The following is a 21237-nucleotide window of genomic DNA, read 5'->3' as shown; positions in this document are numbered from 1 at the left end:
CAAATCAATCAATCAATCATTATTAACAGGCTTTTAAGTAGAATCAGACCAAAAATTTCTGAAGACATTTGGAAAAATAAACATCCTCACTTTTGAAACAACTATCCTCACAAAGATTTGCTTTGCCAAGTATTAAAATGTACACAAAGCTATACTCATATAAACAGTGTGATTCCACTATCAAGAGACAGGTCACGAGAGACCAAAAGTAGATCCAAATACATATGAGAATATAATAAAAGCAACATCTCAAATCAATAAAGGTGGTGAGAGAATTTGCTAACCTTCTGGGAAAAAATTAAGTTAGATCCTTACCTCATGCAACAAAACTAATTCCAGATAAATAAAACGTTCAAATAGAAAATGTAAAACTATAAAAGAACTGGAAAACACTACTGTAATGGGGAAAGAAATTTCTAAGTTTGACATCAAAAGTAGAAACCATAAAGAAAAATTTGGCTGATGTAAATTGTTATTAAAAATAGTAATGGCCAGGCAAGGTGGCTTATGCCTGGAATCCCAACACTGTGGAAGCCAAGGACTGCTTGAAGCCAGGAGTTTGAGATCAGCCTGGGCAACAAAGCAAGACGCTGTCTCTTTAAAAAATTAAGTAACACCAAATTTAATTTTCTTCTGTTTCATGTAGGAACCTTAGTAAGCTTGTGACATTATTACAATTATGTTGTGCTTTAGAGTTGTGGCTATGGCAGTAACACCACTACATTTTATTCTACCCAACTGACTTCATTTTAAAGAAAACAATTTTTCACTTTGATTTGACAACTGGCTTTTCCTATGATTAGGAAGTTATGCAGGAAAAAAAGGACTTAAATTTTTTTTTTTTTTTGAGACCAGATCTTGCTCTGTTGCCCAGGCAAGAGTGCAGATCCCTAGCTGAGGCCACAGGCATGTGCCACAACATCTGGCTAATCTTTTTCTTTTTTGTAAACACAGAATCTCACTATGTTGTCTGCACTGGTCTCCAACTCCTGGGCTCAAGCAATCCTCCTGCCTTAGGCTCCCAATTAACTCCCCCACCTTTTTTTGCTAATATTCTATATAAATGAATGAGAAATATCTGTAAGGATGTTTTTTCTCCCTCAAGCTTGTACCAGCCGATCTGAGAGCTACTTGAACTTGGACTGGTTAAATGACCTAGGTTATAAACAAATGTTCTGAAGGAGAAAAATCTGCTTATTTGAATGTGACATCCCACATCAAATTCTTAGTTTCTTCTCCCTTTCCTCTGCATCATAGTCATTCCAGTATTTGTACTTGCAAAACAGAGGCAAAAAGTACTCCTAATATAGTTCAGATTCTTCAACATGGGTTATTTTTACTTTCCAAGTCCTACTTTTTATACTTTCATAAATTAGCTCAAAATGTAGGGTATAGTATGTAGTATATAAGGCCAGAATTATGATACTCACTGCACACAGGGGTTAAGCGATTCAGGGTAAGGGCATAAGCTAACAAGACACCATCCTCAGCCCTGATCTGGTGCAAACCTCACCACCATCTGGACTGTGCTGAAAGATGTGTATGCAGAGTTGAGTCACAGTGGCTAAGAATTTGGCACAGGTGAGCCAGACTAAAGGAGATGGGGCGGAACCATGGAGGCCCTCAATGACACTGACAAGAATGATGTGAGGAATGCAATCTGTGGTAGACAGGAGAATAGGAATCAGGCAGATTAAACAGTTGAAGGAAGGTGGAGGAGAGGAGATGTTGCAAGCAGACCATCCCTGAAGCATCTGGCTAAGGAAGGGGACGGCAGCTTTTTTTAAGGGAATGCTTGGGTTTTCTTACCAAGTCTCTACCAGAGATTGTCTGCTGACAGGAATGAACCAAAAAAAAAAAAGCGGTAAAGACTAAAGAAGAGAGGGGAGAAACAGTCAAAATTCACATAGATACCATATAAAAACAAGGCTAACTAGGTGATATTCATCTCTAAGCTTCTATTAGGCTGGTTACAGTGGCTCACACCCATAATTCCAGCACTTTGGGAGGCTGAGGTGGGTGGATGGCTTGAGCCCAGGAGTTCAAGACCAGTCTGAGGAACATGGTGAAATCTCATCTCTACAAAAAATACAAATCATCAGTCTGGCATGGTGGCACACTCAGGAGGCTAAGCCGGGGGGATCACCTGAGCATGGGGAGGTCAAGGCTGCAGTGAGCCATGATAGCGCCACTGCACTCCAGCCCGGGTGACAGAATGAGACCCTTTCTCAAAAAATACATAAAAACAAAAGTTAAAGAATTTAAAAAATAAGCTTATGTCAGCCTCACTAGAAATTATTTAGCATTTTAGTATAGATTGTCCTGCCCATATTTTTATTCTATGCAAACAATATTTCCAAATAAGCTCATATTTGCAATTACTTCCATGTAAAACATAAGACATTTCTTGCTATCTCTAGACACTTAGGAACTTTCTCATCATACATATGTACATGAAAGTTCTTTTCCTTGCAGCACTGTTACCAATTTTATTCTCATTTTAAAATAATTCCTTTCAATGCATGAATTCTTCTTCTAGCTAAAGTTTTTATTAAGTATCTTCTTCACATACATTAATTTCTATGAATTATGTCTTAATTCCTAAGAAATAGGACTTTTGACAGATACAAATAGAAATGTTCATTATTCACAAAGAATTACAAACTTTCCTGTTTTTCTTAAAACACAGATGGCCTGGTCAGGCACGGTGGCTCGCACCTGTAATCCCAGCACTTTGGGAGGCCAAGACAGGTGTATCGCTTGAGGTCAGGAGTTAAAAGACCAGCCTGGCCAATATAGTGAAAATACAAAAAAATTAGCTGGGCATGTTAGTGGGCACCTATAATCCTAGCTATTCGGGAGGCTGAGGCAGGAGAAGCACAAGAACCTGGGAGGCAGAGGTTGCAGTGCACTGAGATCGCACCATTGCACTCCAGCCTGGGCGACAAGAGCAAAACTCCGTCTCAAAAGAAAAAGAAAAAAGGGCAGGGCACAGTGGCTCATACCTGTAATCCCAGCATTTTGGGAGGCCAAGGTAGGTGAATCACCTGAGCTTGGGAGGTCAAGACCAACTTGACCAATGTGGGGAAACCCCATCTCTACTAAAAATAGAAAATTAGCTGGGCATAGTGGCATATGCCTGTAATCCCAGCTACTCGGGAGGTTGAGGCAGGTAAATTTCTTGAATCCGGTAGGCAGAGGTTGAAGTCAGCCGAGATCACTCCATTGCACTCCAGCCTGGGCAACAAGAGCGAAACTCCATCTCAAAACAAAACAAAACAAAACCCAAATGGCCTTATTTTAGGTTTCCCTCTCTTGACAGGGACATAAGAACTGTCACTCCGCCCTCGGCTCACTATATGAAAAAGAGTGCAAATGCAGTGAGTGATGGCGACTGAGTGCCACCTGAGAGCTGGGGAGATGGTAGGGAGGACTGTCTACTTAGCTCCACTCAGGGCTGCTATTGGGAATACAGGCAGGCCCTGTGCTACCCATCTTACCATTTTTCAAGATGAGTCAGAAATCTGCATTTTCTTTTTAAAACTCTCTCAATTTTTAATTGTTGGCCACTGATTTTTTAAAAATTACATTATATGCCAAATATATGCCTATAGGCCAAATCCAACTGACAGGTCACTAGTTTGCAACCTGTATGTTAAAGAATCATGGTTCATCTGCTATTCTTTTTCTTGTTTTTAGGTAATTCTTCCCTCTAAGCAGAGATACATTAAATTTTTCTATGATATACCTACTTAAAGACTCAAAGTAAAGTTAAAAGACTACCAAATATCTCTCTTTTTAAAAGTAATTTACAATATTTGCATTTTGAGACTGGTTTGGGATGGGAAATAAATTCACTTTAAATTTATAATTACTCTTGTAATCCCAGCACTTTGGGAGGCTGAGGTGGGTGGATTGCTTGAGCCCAGGAATTCAAGACAGTCTGGGCAACAAGGTAAAGCCCCATCTCTACAAAAATACAAAAATTAGCCAGGTGTGATGATGTGCACCTTGAGTCCCAGCTACTCAGGAGGCTGAGGTGGGAGGATCACTTGAGCCCAGGAGTGAGAGAGAGGTTGCAGTGATCCAAGATCACACCACTTGACTCCAGCCTGGTGACAGAGCAAGACTCCATCTCAAAAAAATAAAATACTTTACAATTACACATAGAAAAAGAGAGTTATCTTATATCCAGAGAATTATGATAGTCAACATTTGTAGAGCACCTGCACATTACCACATTACTAAGCATTTTCACATTCCGGTTTTCACAAAAGCCTAAATTACCTTGTAAAGTCGGTATTATTACCTCATTTTACAGACGGCTTGTAATAGCTCACAAAATTCTGTTTTTGTTTCTCAGCATTCAGAATCCTGCAGAAAGGGTTAATTAGGGTTGCCTTTTGATAGGTATCATCAATCAAGGATAATTACAACCATCTTAAACCACAATAACAAAAATGCGAAGTGAAAATTTTGAAGGACAATATTCTTTGAAAAAAATAGCTAAAATTTTAACACCTCAAGTTCTCCAATTTCACTAATGTTCCCTGCAAGCGCTTTAGTAGTCGGTTATTTTCAAGACAAGTAAAACTGAAGTCATTTCTTGTTTTTGGTTAATATGTTCCTTTTCAGAAACTCCAAAAAACAAAGCCTTGCAAAAACCAAAGCTTTTTTATTAACATAAGGAGGACTAAAGGAACAGCGTTGACTACTGACACAAATACTGAACACGTGGTAGACAAGGCACAGTGCTCGGCTCACACGCAGTAAAACAAGTCGGATTCCCCACTCACATGAGCTTACAGTTTTTGAGAATGGAAACAGATCTGAAAGTAATCATAAGTGCCACAAAGGAGATTTAAAACAGGACCCGCTGGATAGCTTTCACCAAAGTGTTTTTACATACTAGGCAAAATCTCAATATAATTGGAAAGGTAGAAAGACAAACTGCTCTCTTACACTGAAGTTGTTCCTTTAAGATATTATAAGGCCCGAAGGCTTACATTAGTATCTTACGAATGCACAGTTCTATTCATATTTTATATGTCCTAGAGTTTCTATGTTTAAGTCTTTAAATTTGATCTTTTAAAAGCCATGTATTTTCTGTAAGACACACACAAATAATAAACTTCGGTATTTTAAAAAGTAAAATCCTTATCAGGATTTAAGTTCTAAGGCTCATGGAATATGTACATAATTAAAGCAAATTATATATTTATAAAAATAAAAAACAAACAAAACTAATAGCATTTATCAAATGGTTAAAATGTTACTTTTATTGATAACATGTAAAAACGTAATATTAGTTTTTTAAGTATGGAAATTGTGATGAATGGTCTAATTACTCAGTTTTTGCAAAAATATAAAATGTCATATGGTAGGAAGCTACAAAAGCAAAGTGCCAAAATGAGTCATAATCCCCTAGTAAAAACAAATTGTACTAAAAAAGGAATACATCTAAAAGTCTTACAAATATATATAAGAATGATATAAAACTTCCATGGCCTTAAATGAAGAGGATGTGTCAAAAATGTCTCAATCTCACTGGCAATTAATGTATCAAAGTAATAATGAATAGCAAATAGACAAAGTTTTGAACACATTCTTAAGTAAAAGATTCAAAAATCTCTCCTAAGATTTATCTCCATTTTCCTACTTCTGAGGTTTACCTACATCTAATTTTTAAATATATATTAACTTAATATTTTAAATGACAATATCCTACAGCAACCAACCCAATTCTTAACAGTCACTTTTAAACATCTTTCACGTCTCATGCATTAACAGACTTCTTGACATTACAGGAAACCACAACTCAATCTTTTTGGAATAAGGTCTATATTTGAACACATAGAAGTACAGAAGAAAAGCCCTTGATGGTATGTGAAAATGCCATACAATTTGAAGAATTAAAAGTTCAAATTCTGACCAGATGTGGTGCCTCACGCCTGTAATCCCAGCACTTTGGGAGGCTAAGGTGGGCAGATCACTTGAGGACAGGAGTTCAAAACCAGCCTGGCCAACATGGTAAAACCCCATCTCTACTAAAAATACAAAAATTAGCCAGGCATAATGGTGGGCACCTGTAATCGCAGCTACTCTGGAGGCTGAGGCAGGGAGAATCACTTGAACCTGGGATGCAGAGATTGCAGTCAGCCGAGATCACGCCACTGCACTCCAGACTGGGAAACAGAGGCAGACCGTGTCTCAAAAAACCAAAAAAGAGAAAACAAGGAAAGAAAAAAATATATATAGCACCTACTCTCAAAATACTTTAAAAAAAGATATAAATGTGCCTAATTTATGTGATATAATTCTGATTACTAATTATAGTGACTTTCTTCAGAAGGGTAGTAAGCAAACTGATGAACATTATTAATACTTAAAATGACCTACAAGTGAGGGAAAAAATGGTGTATTTCTTAATGGACAAATAATGTTTGACAGAGATTTAAAAATTGCTTATAAACAATGCTTAAACTTCCTAAACCCTCAGAAAAGAGACCAGTTGCATATTTCTAAACACATATTTATGAAATACATTTAAACTTTAATAACCAAAATTGTTTAAATTATTCCTTAAAGGTTTAAAAAAAAAGCTTATATTCTAACTAAAACCAACTGGAAAAAATTACAACATAAAACAAAGTAACATTCAGAATATGGCACTGGGATTTTATGACAGCTTTTATGTGAAAATTCTTTTTAAACTTCATTTATCTAAGAGTAGCAAGGAAACAGAACAAAAGAAATAATGTTACTGCATCGGGGACTTTTTACCACTATGCTTCTGAAACACACAATGTAATTCATGCCATTTTGTGCAAGAAAGTTATTTTTTCCCTCAAAATATAATTTAAAATACTCTTTAAATTTAACTCAATATCAAATTTGAGATAAATTGATGTTTAACTGCACTATTAAACTATTACCTTTAAGCTCTCAAAGAAAATATTTTTTAAACTATCTCTGAATATACAAATAAACAATTATTTGGCTTATTTGAAATGCTAAATTAGAAAAACAAAAAAGCCTTAAAAATATAAGTGGTGACTTTAAAGAGTATTTAAGCTAAATGGTACTCTTTGGGGGTCTGTTAGGAAAACTTCCTAAATTCCCTCTGCCCCCATTCGGAGGAAGGGTTGAAGACACTGTGGCAAAGACATACTCTAGCCTCGCTATTGCTTCTCCAAACTTGTGCAGTGGTAGGCTCTGGAACAAAGAATGTGTAACCTGATCTCTTTTCCCTCTCTTCTTCATAGCAACTTCTAGAAATTAATTTAATCTCCCAAAATGGCATCTTTGTACTGCTTAGGGCAAAAAGATCTCTCACTATTACAGCATGAGAAAAAAAAAAAATCAAATAACTTTTTAAATATGGTTTTTGCTTAACATACAGTGGATATTTTTGTCAAACACTGAGTATTTAGACAAGCCGATTATAAATGAATCACTATCTGAGTAAACTGTCTACTAACCAACACTTTAAATGTAGCTCTGGATTTAAGAAAAATTCTTACTAATACAAGGTGGACTTAGTATTTATTTTGCTTCTACAACAAATATAGTATAGCTCCTAAGAAGTCTACAGAAAAAATAATGAAGATTAAAAATTATCTTGATAAATTTGAATTTTAAATCCTACTAGCTATGAGAATCACGGAAGTTATGTACTTTTAATTCCCATATTATCTTTTCATTTGTCTTAATTGAATAAAGGAAATATGTGAATCTGAAAATGTGGAAAGGAATAGAAACCTAAAAATATTTGCTAGGCAGGTATCAAAGAATGCATTGAACTTTCTCACCTTTGACAAAAAAAAATTTTTTTTAATTAATTAATTTTTTTGTTTTGAGTTGGAATCTCGCTCTGTCGCCCCGGCTAGAATGCAATGGTGCAATCTCCGCTCACTGCAACCTCTGTCTCCCGTGTTCAAGCAATTCTTGCCTCAGCCTCCCCAGTAGCTGGGACTACAGGCGCCCGCCACGCCCAGCTAATTTTTGTATTTTTAGTAGAGACGGGGTTTCGCCATCTTGGCCAGGCTGGTTTTTAACTCCGGACCTCGTGTCCACCACCTTGGCCTCCCAAAGTGCTGGGATTACAGGCGTGAGCCACCGCGCCCAGCTGCAAAAAATCTTAAAAGCCATTCTAAAATTAATACCAACACAATTTTACATCCTTTTTATATATTTCAAAAGGCACTCTAACCTGATGACTTCATTCGATCTTCACAACGGTCGTGTGAGTTAGGGGATCACATACGTTAATCGGTGTGGCAAAAGTAGCACTGGAATATAAATTTCCTCGGCAAGGCAATTTACTTCTAAGGGTGCACTCGCCATTGTTCCATCAGCCACATCCTTCTACAGAAGTAAATTGCCTTGCCGAGGAAATTTATATTCCAGTGCTACTTGTTTTGCGGCACCAAAAATTCTACTTACAATCTTAGCAGCCCCTCCAAAGACCCCATTCCCCTCCGGGGGCAGTCTCTGGTTCTCTCCTGAGGAGGGCCGCCCCCCTCCCCCACTGCGCGGCGGCCTCCTGAGTGAAAAGTCAGGACTGACCAGGTGCAATAGGCCCGTATTCCCAGCGACGCTGAAACCGGCCTGCGCTAACAATCTTGGTGGTCTGTACAAGGACCCTATTCCCCTCCGGGGGTGGTCTCTGGTTCTCTCTAGTGAGGAGAGGCACCCCCCCCTCCCCACTGCGCCCCCCGCCCCCACCTCATTGCTGCGGCCTCACAAGTGAAAAGTCAGTACTGACCCGGCATGGTAAGCCCGTACTTTCAGCAACGCGGAAACTGGGGCGACCAAAGGTAAAGGATCCTCACATACAGCCGAGACCATGCAAATCTGTGCACAGACCGAGGAAGGAAACATCCAGGAGCCAGCAAGGTATTTCCTTGGTGGTCGAGACAAACCAAGGAAGGAAACGCCCGGGAGCCCACAAAGTATTCCTCGGTGGTCCGGCCAGACCAAGGGAAGAGAAGCTCTGGAGGGGGGAGCGGTGACTCTTTAGTCGGGACATACCAAGGTAAGAGAAACCGTGGGGGGTAGGGAGTGGGGGGGTGAAGTATTCCTTGGTCGGGGTGTCTGTTAAGTAAAATAAAAAATTTAAATTTAAATTTAAAAATTGAATAGGCAGATTCCTAGCTTGAGGGGTCGAGATGGGGCGATTATCCTGGATGAGCCTGTTGGGACCAATCGATTCACATGGTCCTCAAAAGCAGGCAACTTCTTCCAGGTCTGGCAGGAAAGAGATGACACCAGGTCAGAGCCATGTGACCTTGCTGACTGTGAAGGTGAACGGGAAGGGGAACCTGAGCCAGGAATGCAGCCGGCCTCGAGGCTGTAAGAGGCACAGAATCCATACTTCCTTAGAACTTCCCGAAAGGAACACGGCCCTGTAGACACCTCCATCTTAGCCCGGTGAGACCTGTGTTGGACTTCTGACCTGTAGAACCGTAAGATAGTAAATTTGTGCTCTATAAACCACGGAAGGTATGGTCATTTGTTACAGTAACAACAGAAAATACACCAACTACACTACATAATTGACGGTCTTACACTATTTTTTAAAAATTATCTGTAAGGCTGGGTGGGGTGGCTCACGCCTGTAATCCCAGTACTTTGGGAGACCAAGGTGGGCAGATCACCTGAGGGCAGGAGTTCGAGACCAGCCTGACCAACATGGAAAAACCCACTCTCTACTAAAAATACAAAAATTAGCTGGGCATAGTGGCATGCGCCTATAATCCCAGCTACTCGGGAGGCTGAGACAGGAGAATTGCTTGAACGGGGTGGGGGGTGGGGGGAGGTTGCAGTGAGCCAAGATTGCACCATTGCACTCCAGCCTGGGCAACAAGAGTAAAACTCCACCTCAAAAAAAAAAAAAAAAAAAAAAAAAAAAAAACATCTATCAATGAGCAATCCTGTCCCCAGTACAGATGAAATAAAAACACAGGTACCCTACCCTATACAACTCTGTGTGATCTTATTGCTTAATGATATTCTGGCCCAGTGCTGTATTTTTCAACTCTGCTTTCTCTTCTCCTAACAAGTCAACTGTAAAAACAAAGCCTTGAAATTCCAAAACATAAATCCAACTTTCTTTTGCCTTATCTACACCACCGTGTTGTGGGGAAGGGGAAAAGGGGGCTAAGGGAGGGGTGTAGATCAGGAGAATGAAAAAGGGACACACAGTAGCCGGAGAAAAACCTGCATTAAGGCAGAAGACTTACCAGAAAGAAACAAGGCAGTGGGCTATTAAACAGAATGTGAAACACTGAAAATAGTTCAGAGTATTTGCCAAGAAGCTGCACTAGACATAACAAATTAGTCCATGCTTTAGGTACTATGATTATCCCATTTATATATGGGGAAACAGAGCACAGAAGAGCTATATTATTTAGCAAAGTCACTGTAATATCAACCTTAAATCTCTTCAACAGAATCCAAATACAATTGTGATCTGACACCCACCATGATCCGTTTTAAAATGATATTTTCACAGCATATTTTCCTCCTTGAACTCATATTTCCATTACATTTGCCCCACATATAGTAATTGCTAATGCTTGAAAGCCTTACTAGTCGCTCAGTCACACATGTCTGAAGTTCTGTTTGTTTTACAGAGACAGGATCTCCCTATGTTGCCCAGGCCAGTCTCAAACTCCTGGGCTCAAGTAATCCTCCTGTCTTGGCCTCCCAAAGTGCTGGGATTACAGGCTTGGGCCACTGTACCCAGCCTGTCTGATGTTTAAATCGAAAAAATCTTTAAATTTCCTTTGACTATAAAGAATCTTCTAAGTGTTCAAAAAATTATTTTGAATTCAATTACCATTACAATTTTTAGCAGTATACAATTGATTTAAATGGCAAACATTAAAGATCTGACAATAATTAACAACATTAAAGGTAAAATTTTAATGACAGCTGGGCAAAGTGGCTCACGCCTATAATCCCAGTACTTCTGGGAGTTCAAGGCAGGCAGATCACTTGAGGTCAGGAGGTTGAGATCAGCCTGGCCAATGTGGTGAAACCCCCGTCTCTAGCAAAAAATAAAATAAAATAAAAAATTAGCCAGACGTGGTGGCACGCACCTGCAGTCCCAGCTACTCAGGGAGGCTGAAGTGGGAGAAACACTTGAACCCAGAGGTGGAAAGTGCAGTGAGCAAAAATTGCACCACTGCACTCCAGCCTGGGCAACAGAGCAAGAGGGGAGGGAGGGGGGAGGGGAGGAAGAAAAAGAGAGAGAAAGTAAAGAAAGGAGAAGGGGAAGGGAGGGGAGGGGAGGAAGGAAAAGAGAAAGTAAAGAAAGGAGGGGGGAGGGGAGGAAGGAAGGAAGGAAAAGAGAAAGTAAAGAAAGGAGAGGGAGAGGGGAGGAAGGAAAGAGAGAAACTAAAGAAAGGAGAGAGGGAGGGGAGGAAGGAAAAGAGAAAAACTAAAGAAAGGAGAGGGGGAGGGAGGGGGAGGAAGGAAAAGAGAAAGTAAAGAAGGGAGGGGGGAGGGGAGGAAGGAAAAGAGAGAAAGTAAAGAAGGGAGGGGGAGGGGAAGGGAGGGAGGGAAAGGAAAAGAAAGGAAAGAAAGGAGAGAAGGAGGAGGGGGAAGGAGGGGGGAGGGGAGGGGAGGAAAGGAAGGGAAGGAAGGAGGGAGGGAGATTTACTGGAAGTGTACCTCTCTTAATGAGATGGACAAGGCTTTTGTTTTCATTAGTTCATGTATCTCTTTGAATAATTATTGCTAAAATGAGACATGACTTAGTAAATTTATTTCTACTTTCCTGTGCATGTTTTAAGAAAGCACTGAGTCTTCTGAAGTAAACTGTATTTTACAATGTGATATTAAAAAAGAAGAAAGCACTGAGAAGTCTTGTTCATATAAACAGGTGATGGGAATAAAAGAATTTTGTCAGTTGGGTCATACAACTTAAAATTCCTTCTGAGTTATCTGTTGAAAATCACACAGTCTCCTGAAATACCACAGGGGGATAAATTAGAAAAAAAAAAAAGAGAGAGAGAAAAAAGAGAATAAGAAAATCACACGGTGGTTTTCCATCAGAAATATTTTAACTGATTTAGTAGCTAACACATTTATTATTTTTAAATACTGGAATTAATCCTTCAATTTTGTTAGAAGTAGAAAACTGAAAACCATGAACAGATTGTTCTCCAAAGGCTATGGCCATTTACTTTCTTAACACTAATATCAATATTTGGAATCACCACTTTGGGGGCCCCTGAGGCTTTATTTCATTTTTTGGAGATATAATTGACATACCATAAAATTCACTTTAAAAAAGTGTGCAATTCAGTGGCTATCAGTATGTTCACAAAGTTGTGCAACCATCACCACTAATTCTAGAACATTTTCATCAATAATCTACTTTGTCTGTGGACTTGCCTTTTCTAGACATTTTGTAAAAATATAATAATCTATTATGTGATCTTTTGTGACTGACTTCTTTCAACCTGCATAATATTTTCAAAATTCATCTATGTTGTAGCATAAGTATTTCATTTCTTTTCATGGGTGAATAATATTCCATTGCCTAGACAGACCATATTTTGTTCATCTATTTATCAGTTGGACATTTGGGTTGTTTCCACCACTTGGCTATTATGAATAATGCTGCTGTAACCTTTCATGTGCAAATTTTTGTGTGAACGTGTTTTTAATTCTTTTGGATATATATCTAGGAGTAGAACTGCTGGATTATACAGAAACTCAACATTTAGCTTTTTGAGGAACTGCTAATCTGTTTCCAAACCAGCTGCACAATTTTACATTCCCACAAATAGTGTACGAAAGTTCCCATTTCTCCATATCCTTGCCAATATTTGTTATTATCTATCTTTTCAATTATAGACATCCTAGTGGGTAAGAAGAATCTCACTGTGGTTTTGATTCACATTTCTCTAATGACTAACAGAATTATTTTCATGACCTTAGGTAGCCATTTGTACACTGTCTTTGGAGAAATGTCTATCTGAATCCTTTGCCTATTTTTAAATTGGATTTCTGGTTTTTTAAGTTACTTATGTGTTTTGTTTTGTTTTTTTTTTGAGACAGAGTTTTCACTCTGTCGCCCAGGCTGGAGTGCAGTGGCACGATCTTGGCTCACTGCAACCTCTCCCTTCCAGCTTCAAGCGATTCTCCTGCCTCAGCCTCCCGAGCAGCTGGAACTAGAGTTGCAAACCATCAAGCCCAGCTAATTTTTGTATTTCTAGTAGAGATGAGGTGTCACCATGTTGGCCAGGCTGGTCTCAAAACTCCCGAACTCAAGCGATCCAACCACCTCGGCCTCCCAAAGTGCTGGGATTACAGGCGTGAGCCACTGCACCCAGCCAGTTATGTATTCTTTATATATTCTAGACACAAGCTGCTTATCAAATATATTTTACAATATTTTCTCCCATTCTATGGGTTGTCTTCTCACTCGGCAGTCTCCTTTGATGCACACAGGTTTTTAATTTTGAGAGTTTACCTACTTTTTTCTGATTGCTTGTGCTTTGCTGTCATACTGAAGAAATCACTGCCTAATCCAAGGTCACAAAGATTTATACCTAAGTTTTCTTCTAAGGTTTTTATGGTTTTCACTCTTACATTTAAGTCTTTGATTCATTTTGAATTTATTTTTGCTTATGGTATGAGGTAAAGGTCCAACTGCAATCTTTTGCAATTGAATATCCAGCTTATCCCGCACTATTCTATTGGTGTCTTAGAACTGTCCTGACACCCTTTTCATCCCTGAGGATTTCCCACTACAAGGCAAGTGCATCATGGTAAGAGAAGGGTCAGGGGGAGTTATGCCATTTTTTAAAATAATGGAAAAAGCCACAGTGCAAAGAAATTTGAAAAGGAAGCTGGACATGGTGGCTCACATCTGTAATCCCAGCACTTTGGGAGACCAAGGTAGGTGGATCACCTAAGATCAGGAGTTCAAGACCAGCCTGGCCAATATGGTGAAATTCTGTCTCTACTAAAAATACGAAAATTAGCCAAGAATGGTGGCAGGCACCTGTAATCCCAGCTACTCAGGAGGCTGAGGCAGGAGAATCACTTGAACTCAGAAGGTGGAAGTTGCAGTAAGCTGAGATCACACCATTGCACTGCAACCTGGGTGACAAGATCCAAGCTCCTTCTCCAAAAAAAAAAAAAAAAAAAAAAAAAGGAAGAACCACTTGAACGTTGGTGCAAAGGAAGATCTGCTTTAGAAAAGAGCACGTTAAAGTTTACGATTTGGAAATCGATTCAGGTAAAATTATCCATGTGCTTGTGTACCTCCAGGAGTCTATTTCCACTCCAGCCCTAAGACCAATGTCTGGACAGTGCTTTACACTACTGCCTCCTAAACTCAGGGTGTGGGGAGCATCATTTGTGAACAATTTTTTACATTCCAATTGTGTGAATAACAAAATCAGACAGGACTTAGGATGAAGTTGATGAAAAAAGAAAGCCTGCACATTTTCAGCCTATACCACTTAGCCAAATAGAAAAGTTCATTTCCATCCTGTTTTACATGAAACATTTGATTCAATGTATGCTCTACTGGAATGGGCCTCTTTTTTAAATTTTAAAAAACATAAAGAAATTTTGCCTTGGGTTTACTAATTTACTCATCTTATCCCTAATTCCCTTGTAAAAAACATTAGCTAGACTAGGGATATAGTATGGCATCACTAAAGATCAAACCCCAGAGTACCAAAGTACTTCACTTCCCTTTTCCCTAAAATAGGTATTAGTCAAATTCTCTTCCTCTATGGTTGAACCAATTTATGATACTGACTGATATGGCTGGGCTCTGTGTTCCCACCCAAATCTCATGTTGAACTGTGATCCTGAGTGTTGGAGGTGGGGCCTGGTGAGAGGTGATTGGGTCATGGGGGCAGATTCTTCCTTGCTGTTCTCATGATAGTGAGTGAGCTCTCACAAGATCTGGAAGTGTGTAGCACTTCCACCTTTCCTATCTCTTCTGCTGTCATGTGAAGACAGGCCTGCTTCCCCTTCTCCTTCTGCCATGATTGTAAGTTTCCTGAGGCCTCCTCCTGTATAGCCTGCATTACTATGAGTCAATTAATTCTCTTTTCTTTATAAACTACCCAGTCTTTGGTATTTCTTTATAGCAATGTGAGAATGGACTAATACACTAACCAAACAAGACATGCTATTTCCTCATATTACATACTTCTGTCAGTTTGGTAGGTGAGCAGTATAGCCTTAGGGTTATCTTATTTCCTATGACTTTAACTAGGATTAAACACAGACAGCATTTGTGCCTATGATGATTTTACTATTTCTGCCTTTTCCTCCCAATCTAAGTACTTACTCTACACTAAATCTTTTATTTTGGACAGAAACTTCCATTAGTTTGGTTATATATTTCATACTCCATTATTGCTTTCTGTGTTAAATTTACTTTATTCCTTTTTACTATGTAAAATTTACTTCTTTTTCAAACTAAAATCCAAGTATCCAAACAGTAATTAGTGACCTTTTCTTTACTGGTGTGTTGTTCCTGGTCTACTAAATGCGAAATTTAAAGTTTGACTCTGTTTCTGTGCTCTTACTCAATTTATTTAGACCTTTTTAAAAAAAATCTGTTATCATTGATTCTACTTTGTTAAGAGTGTGCTCTGAATTGAGATAACATGTGTTCTAAAGGGGCATGAAATCTATAATGCAAACATTAGATGGAAATTTCACTTAAATCCTTGATATCATTCTCAGAACAATAAAGATGACAATTCAAACAATTAAAAAAAATGTTAAGGAACTAGCAGCCACTTGATTAAAAAATTAAAAAAAACCTCTATCTCACGCTTTAGACCAAAAATAATCTGTAGATTGGGGTTAAAGTAGAAGAAAATAGATTTGGTTTTGGTTTTGAATCTTCTTGGACAAACAGAGACATTCTAAGCATGGCCCATTAAGTTACTGGAGGAAGAGCAAGTTCCCTTTAGAGAAAGCTGCATTTCATTTGCCTGTTAGACATCCAGATGGAATATAAGTCTGCATTTCAAAGGAAGGGCTCAGGCTGGAGATTTAAAATTTGGACATCATCAAACTTTAAAACAAAAAGATGGGTTCAAAGCCACGGGATCAAATAAGATCAACAAGGAAATAAGTATAGCTAAAACAGAGGTCTAAGGACTGAGCCCTGGAGGGACTCCATGACAAAAACTGAGATGGAGAATTTCTTTGTATGCTGTCCTGGGAAGTCAAGTGAACAAAGTGTTTCAAGGGGGAGGAAATAAGTAATCACCAATGTCAAATACTGTTACTAGGTCAAATAATTCAAGGATAAGAAAGGTAGAGTCAGAGCTGACCTCATAAGAACAGTACAAGCAGGGTGCTAGGATGGAAAGCCTCCTGAAATACTGGGAGGAGAAAAACTGGAAACAAAGTGCATATACTTCTTTTGGGAAAAAAGGGGTGGGGGTGGGAAAGGAGCAACAGTTAGAAGGAAAAGTGGAGTTAAGAGAATTTTTGTTGTTTTAAGATGAGAGAAACAACAGTATGTTGTGGAGGAGAATGATCCTGCAGAGTGTAGAGGTAAGGCTGAGTTAGAACACAGTGCAGGTTGTGGCCCTTGCGAGAAGCATGGTCAGTTCATTCTGTAATAATTGAGGGATATGAGAATACATGAAGCACAGACACAGGCAGCAGTGGCTCAAGCTTTACAGATATTTTCTTATAGTATCTGTTTTCTCAACAAAGTGAAAAGCAAAGTCATGTGCTGAAGATGGTGAAAGTGATATTAAAGGATTGAGGAGCCAGGTGCGGTGGCTCACGCCTGTAATCCCAGCACTTTGGGAGGCCGAGGTGGGTGGATCACGAGGCGGGTGGATCACGAGGTCAAGAGATCAAGACCATCCTGGTCAACATGGTGAAACTCCATCTCTACTAAAAAAAAATACAAAAAATTAGCTGGGCATGGTGGTGCGTGCCCCTAATTCCAGCTACTCAGGAGGCTGAAGCAGGAGAACTGCCTGAACCCAGGAGGCAGAGGTTGCGGTGAGCCGAGATCGCACCATTGCACTCCAGCCTGGGTAACAAGAGCGAAACTCTGTCTCAAAAAAAAAAAAAAAAGGATTGAGGAGGAGCAAGTGCAGAACCAGAGCACCCAAATACACAAGGCAAACACTGACAGAATCAAAAAAAAAAAAGACAGTAACCCAGTAATAGCAGATTTCAATGCCCCCACTTTCAATAATAGACAGAACCACCTGAGAGAGGATCAATAATGAGACACAGAATTTGAACACTATAGACTAATCGGAACTAACAGACATATAGAGAACACTACACCCGGCCAGGTGCGGTGGCTCACGCCTGTAATCCCAGCACTTTGGGAGGCCGAGGCGGGTAGATCACCTCAAGTTAGGAGTTTGAGACCAGCCTGACCAACAAAGAGAAACCTCGTCTTTACTAAAAATACAAAATTAGCTGGGCATGGTGGTACCTGCCTGTAATCCCAGCTACTTGGGAGGCTGAGGCAGGAGAATTGCTTGAACCCCGGAGGCAGAGGTTGTGGTGAGCCGAGATCATGCCACTGCACTCCAGCCTGGGCAACAAGAGCAAAACTTTGTCTCAAAGAAAAAAAAAGAACACTACACCCAACACTAGCTGAATACACATTCTGTCAAGTACAGACATATCACGTTAGGCCACAGAACAAGTCTTAGCAAATTTAAGAAGACTGAAATCATACCAAGTATCTTTTCTGACCACAATGGGATGAAACTAGAAATCAAAAGCAGTAGGAAAACTAGAAAATTCAAAAATATTTAAAAATTGACACATTTTTTACTAATGACTCAGAAATCACAAAGTGGTTAGAAAACATCTTGAGACAAATGAAGAAGAAAACAAAACATTCCAGAACTTAAAGTATACAGCCAGAGCAGTGCTAAGAGAGAATTTTATGGCAGTAAACGCCTACATTAAAAAAGATCTTAAATCAACAAGCTAACATTACACCTCAAGGAACTAGAAAAAGAACAAACTAAACCCAAGGTTAGCAGAAGAAAGAAAATAAAGACTAGAGCAGAAATAAAATACAAAATTGAGGAACAACAGAAAAGAATAAAAATAAGAGTTGGCTTTTTGAAAAGATCAGTAAAATTGACAAGCTCTTAGCCAGATTTAGTAAAAAGCCAAGACTCGAATAATTAAAATCAGAAATGAAAGAGGAGACATTACAACAAATGCTACATAAATTAAAAGGGTAAGAGACTACTATGAACAATTACATGCCAACAATTTAGACAACCTAGAAGAAATGGATACATTATTTAAAATACACAACCTGTCAGGACTGAATCATGAAGAAACAGAATATTTTTTTTTCTTTGTTTTTTTTTTTGTTGTTTTTTTTTTTTTAAGATGGAGTCTCACTCTGTCACCCAGGCTAGATGGAGTGCAGTGGCATGATCTCGGCTCACTGCAACCTCTGCCTCCCAGGTTCAAGCAATTCTCCTGCCTCAGCTCCCTGAGTAGCTGTGACTATAGGCACACACCACCACAGCTAATTTTTTGTATTTTTAGTAGAGACAGGGTTTCACCATGTTGGCCAGCATGGTCTTGATTTTTTGACCTCATGACTGCCCACCTCGGCCTCCCGAAGTGCTGGCATTTCAGGCATGAGCCACTGCACCCAGCCAGTAGAAACAGAAAATCTTAACAAAGCTATAACAAGTAAGGAAATTGAATCTGTAATTTTAAAATCTTCCCAACAACAAAAAAAGCCCAGGACCAGACAGCTTCATTGGAGAATTCTACCAAACATTTAGAGAAAAATTAATACCAATCCTCCGCAACATCTCCCCAAAAAATTAAAGAAACACTTCTAAATTTTGATGCAGATATTCTCAAAAATTGCTAGCAAACCCAATTCAAAGGCATATTAAAAGAATCATACATCATGACTGAGGAAGACTTATCCCTAGGATGCAAGGATGGCTCAACATATGAAAATCAGTAAATGTTAATACACCACATTAATAGAATAAAGGACAAAAATTGCGTAATCTGAATTGGTGCAGAAAAAGCATCTGACAAAATTCAACACCTTTCATAAAAACACTCAACAAACTAGTAAGGAAATAGAAATAATAAAGACTATTCATAAAAAGTCCACAGCAAACATCGTAATGGTGAAAAACTGAAAGCTTTCCCTCTAAGATCAACAACAAGACTAGGAAACCCACTCTCACCACTTCCATTCAACACAGTACAATCAGAAAAAGCAGACAAGGAAAAAAAGGCATCCAAATTGGAAAGGAAGAAGTAAAATTATCTCCATTCACAGACAACATAACTTTATACATGAAAAACCCTAAGGGTTTCACAAAAAAAACTGCTAGAACTGTTATAATAAACTAAGCAAAGCAGGAGGATACAAAGTCAACACACAAAAATAAGTTACATTTCTATACACTAACAATAAACAACACAAAAAGGAAATTAAGAAAATAACTCCATTTATAATAGCATCAAAATGAATAATACAAATAAGGCCGGCAACAGTGGCTCACACCTGTAACTTGAGCACTTTGAGACCAGCTTGTGCAAGATGGCAAGACCCCATCTCTACAAAAAATTTAAAAATTAGCTGAGCATGGTGATGCATGCCTGTAGTCCCAGCTACTCAGGAGGCTGAGGCAGAAGGATCTCTTGAGCCCAGAAGTGGGAGGTAGCAGCAAGCCATAATCACGCCACTGGACTCCAGCCTAGGCAACAAAGCAAGACCCCGTTTCTAAAAAAGTAAAGTAAAAATAAAATAAAATACTTAAAAATAAACAATGTCAACGAGGCAAAAGACTTGTACACTAAAAGTGATTTAAAAACTGAGGAAAAAAGCACACAAATGGGACAGATTTGTTCATGGACTGGAAGACTTAATTATTAAAATGTACATACTAGCCAAAGTAATTTACAGATTCAATGCAATCTCTATCAAATTCCGGTGTCACTTTTTGCAACAGAAGAAAAACCCATTCTAACATCTGCAAGGAATCTCAAAGGATCCCAAATAACCAAAACAATCTTGAGAAAGAACAAAGCTATAGGCCTCACACTTTCTGGTTTCAAAACTTGTTACAAAGCTACAATGATCAAAATAGCATGGTTCTAAGCATACAGACTTGTAAACCAATGGAACAGAATAGACAGCCTAGATATAAACCCTTGGTTATGTGGTCAAATGATGAGCCAAGGCTACACCATGGGGAAAGCATAATCTCTTCAACAAATAGAGCTGGAAAAACTGGATGTCCACATGAAACAGAATGAAGATGGATCCTTATCGTAAACCGTAAGTAAAAATTAACTCAAAATTGATTAAAGACCTAAACATAAGACCTGAAACCACAAAACTCCTAGAAAACAGGGGAAACACTTCATGACATTACATTTAGCAATGATTTCTTGGCTGTAAAACAAAAAGCACTACAACAAAGGCAAAAATTGACATAGAATTACGTCAAACTACTGTGCGTCAAGGCAAGCAATCAACCAACACGAGAATGAAACCAAGGAAGAGTGAAAAGGCAACCTACAGAATGAAAGAAAATATTTGCAAATCATATCAGGGGGTTTAATATCCAGAAAAGTAAAAAAACCACAACTCAGTAACAAAACAAAAACCATAAATAATATAATTTTAAAATGAGCTCAGGACTTGAATAGACATTTTTCCAAAGATACACAAATGGCCAACAAAAATATGAAAAGCTACTCAACGTTACTAATCATCAGCAAAATTCACATCAAATCACAATGAGGCATTACCTCACATCAGTTAAAATTGCCTCTATCAAAAAAACAGAAAACCAAGTGTTGGAAAGGATGTGGAGAAATTAGAACTCCTGTGCATTGTTGGTGGGACTATTTAAAACAGTACAATCACTATGAAAAACAGTATGGAGGTTCCTCAAAAAATTTAAAATGGAACTACCGTATGATCCAGAAATCCCACTTTTGGGTATCTATCTAAAAGAATTGAAAACAGGATCTCAAAGAGATATTTACATACTCTTGTCCATTACAACACCATTCACTACAACAGCCAAAACCTATAATTAACCTGTGTCTATCAACAGATACATGGATAAACAAATGTGGTATATATACAATGGGATACTATTCAGCCCTAAAGAAATCCTGGGCCGGACACAGTGGCTCATACCTGTAATCCCAGCACTTTGGGAGGCTGAGGTGGGTGGATCACCT

General features: G+C 38.8%; 1 protein-coding gene across 3 annotated transcripts in view; it reads right to left on the bottom strand.

The window, feature by feature from the left end:
- BMPR1A (bone morphogenetic protein receptor type 1A) overlaps positions 1-21237 on the bottom strand; it is a 164989-nt gene that overhangs the window by 115692 nt on the left and 28060 nt on the right. The window lies entirely within an intron of this gene.

This window comes from Aotus nancymaae, unplaced genomic scaffold, assembly GCF_030222135.1.
Source record: "Aotus nancymaae isolate 86718 unplaced genomic scaffold, 86718_ANA_hifiasm-v0.15.2.pri h1tg000010l, whole genome shotgun sequence".
In the NCBI taxonomy this organism is placed as follows: Eukaryota; Metazoa; Chordata; class Mammalia; order Primates; family Aotidae; genus Aotus; species Aotus nancymaae.
This window is presented reverse-complemented; position numbering and strand designations above follow the sequence as displayed.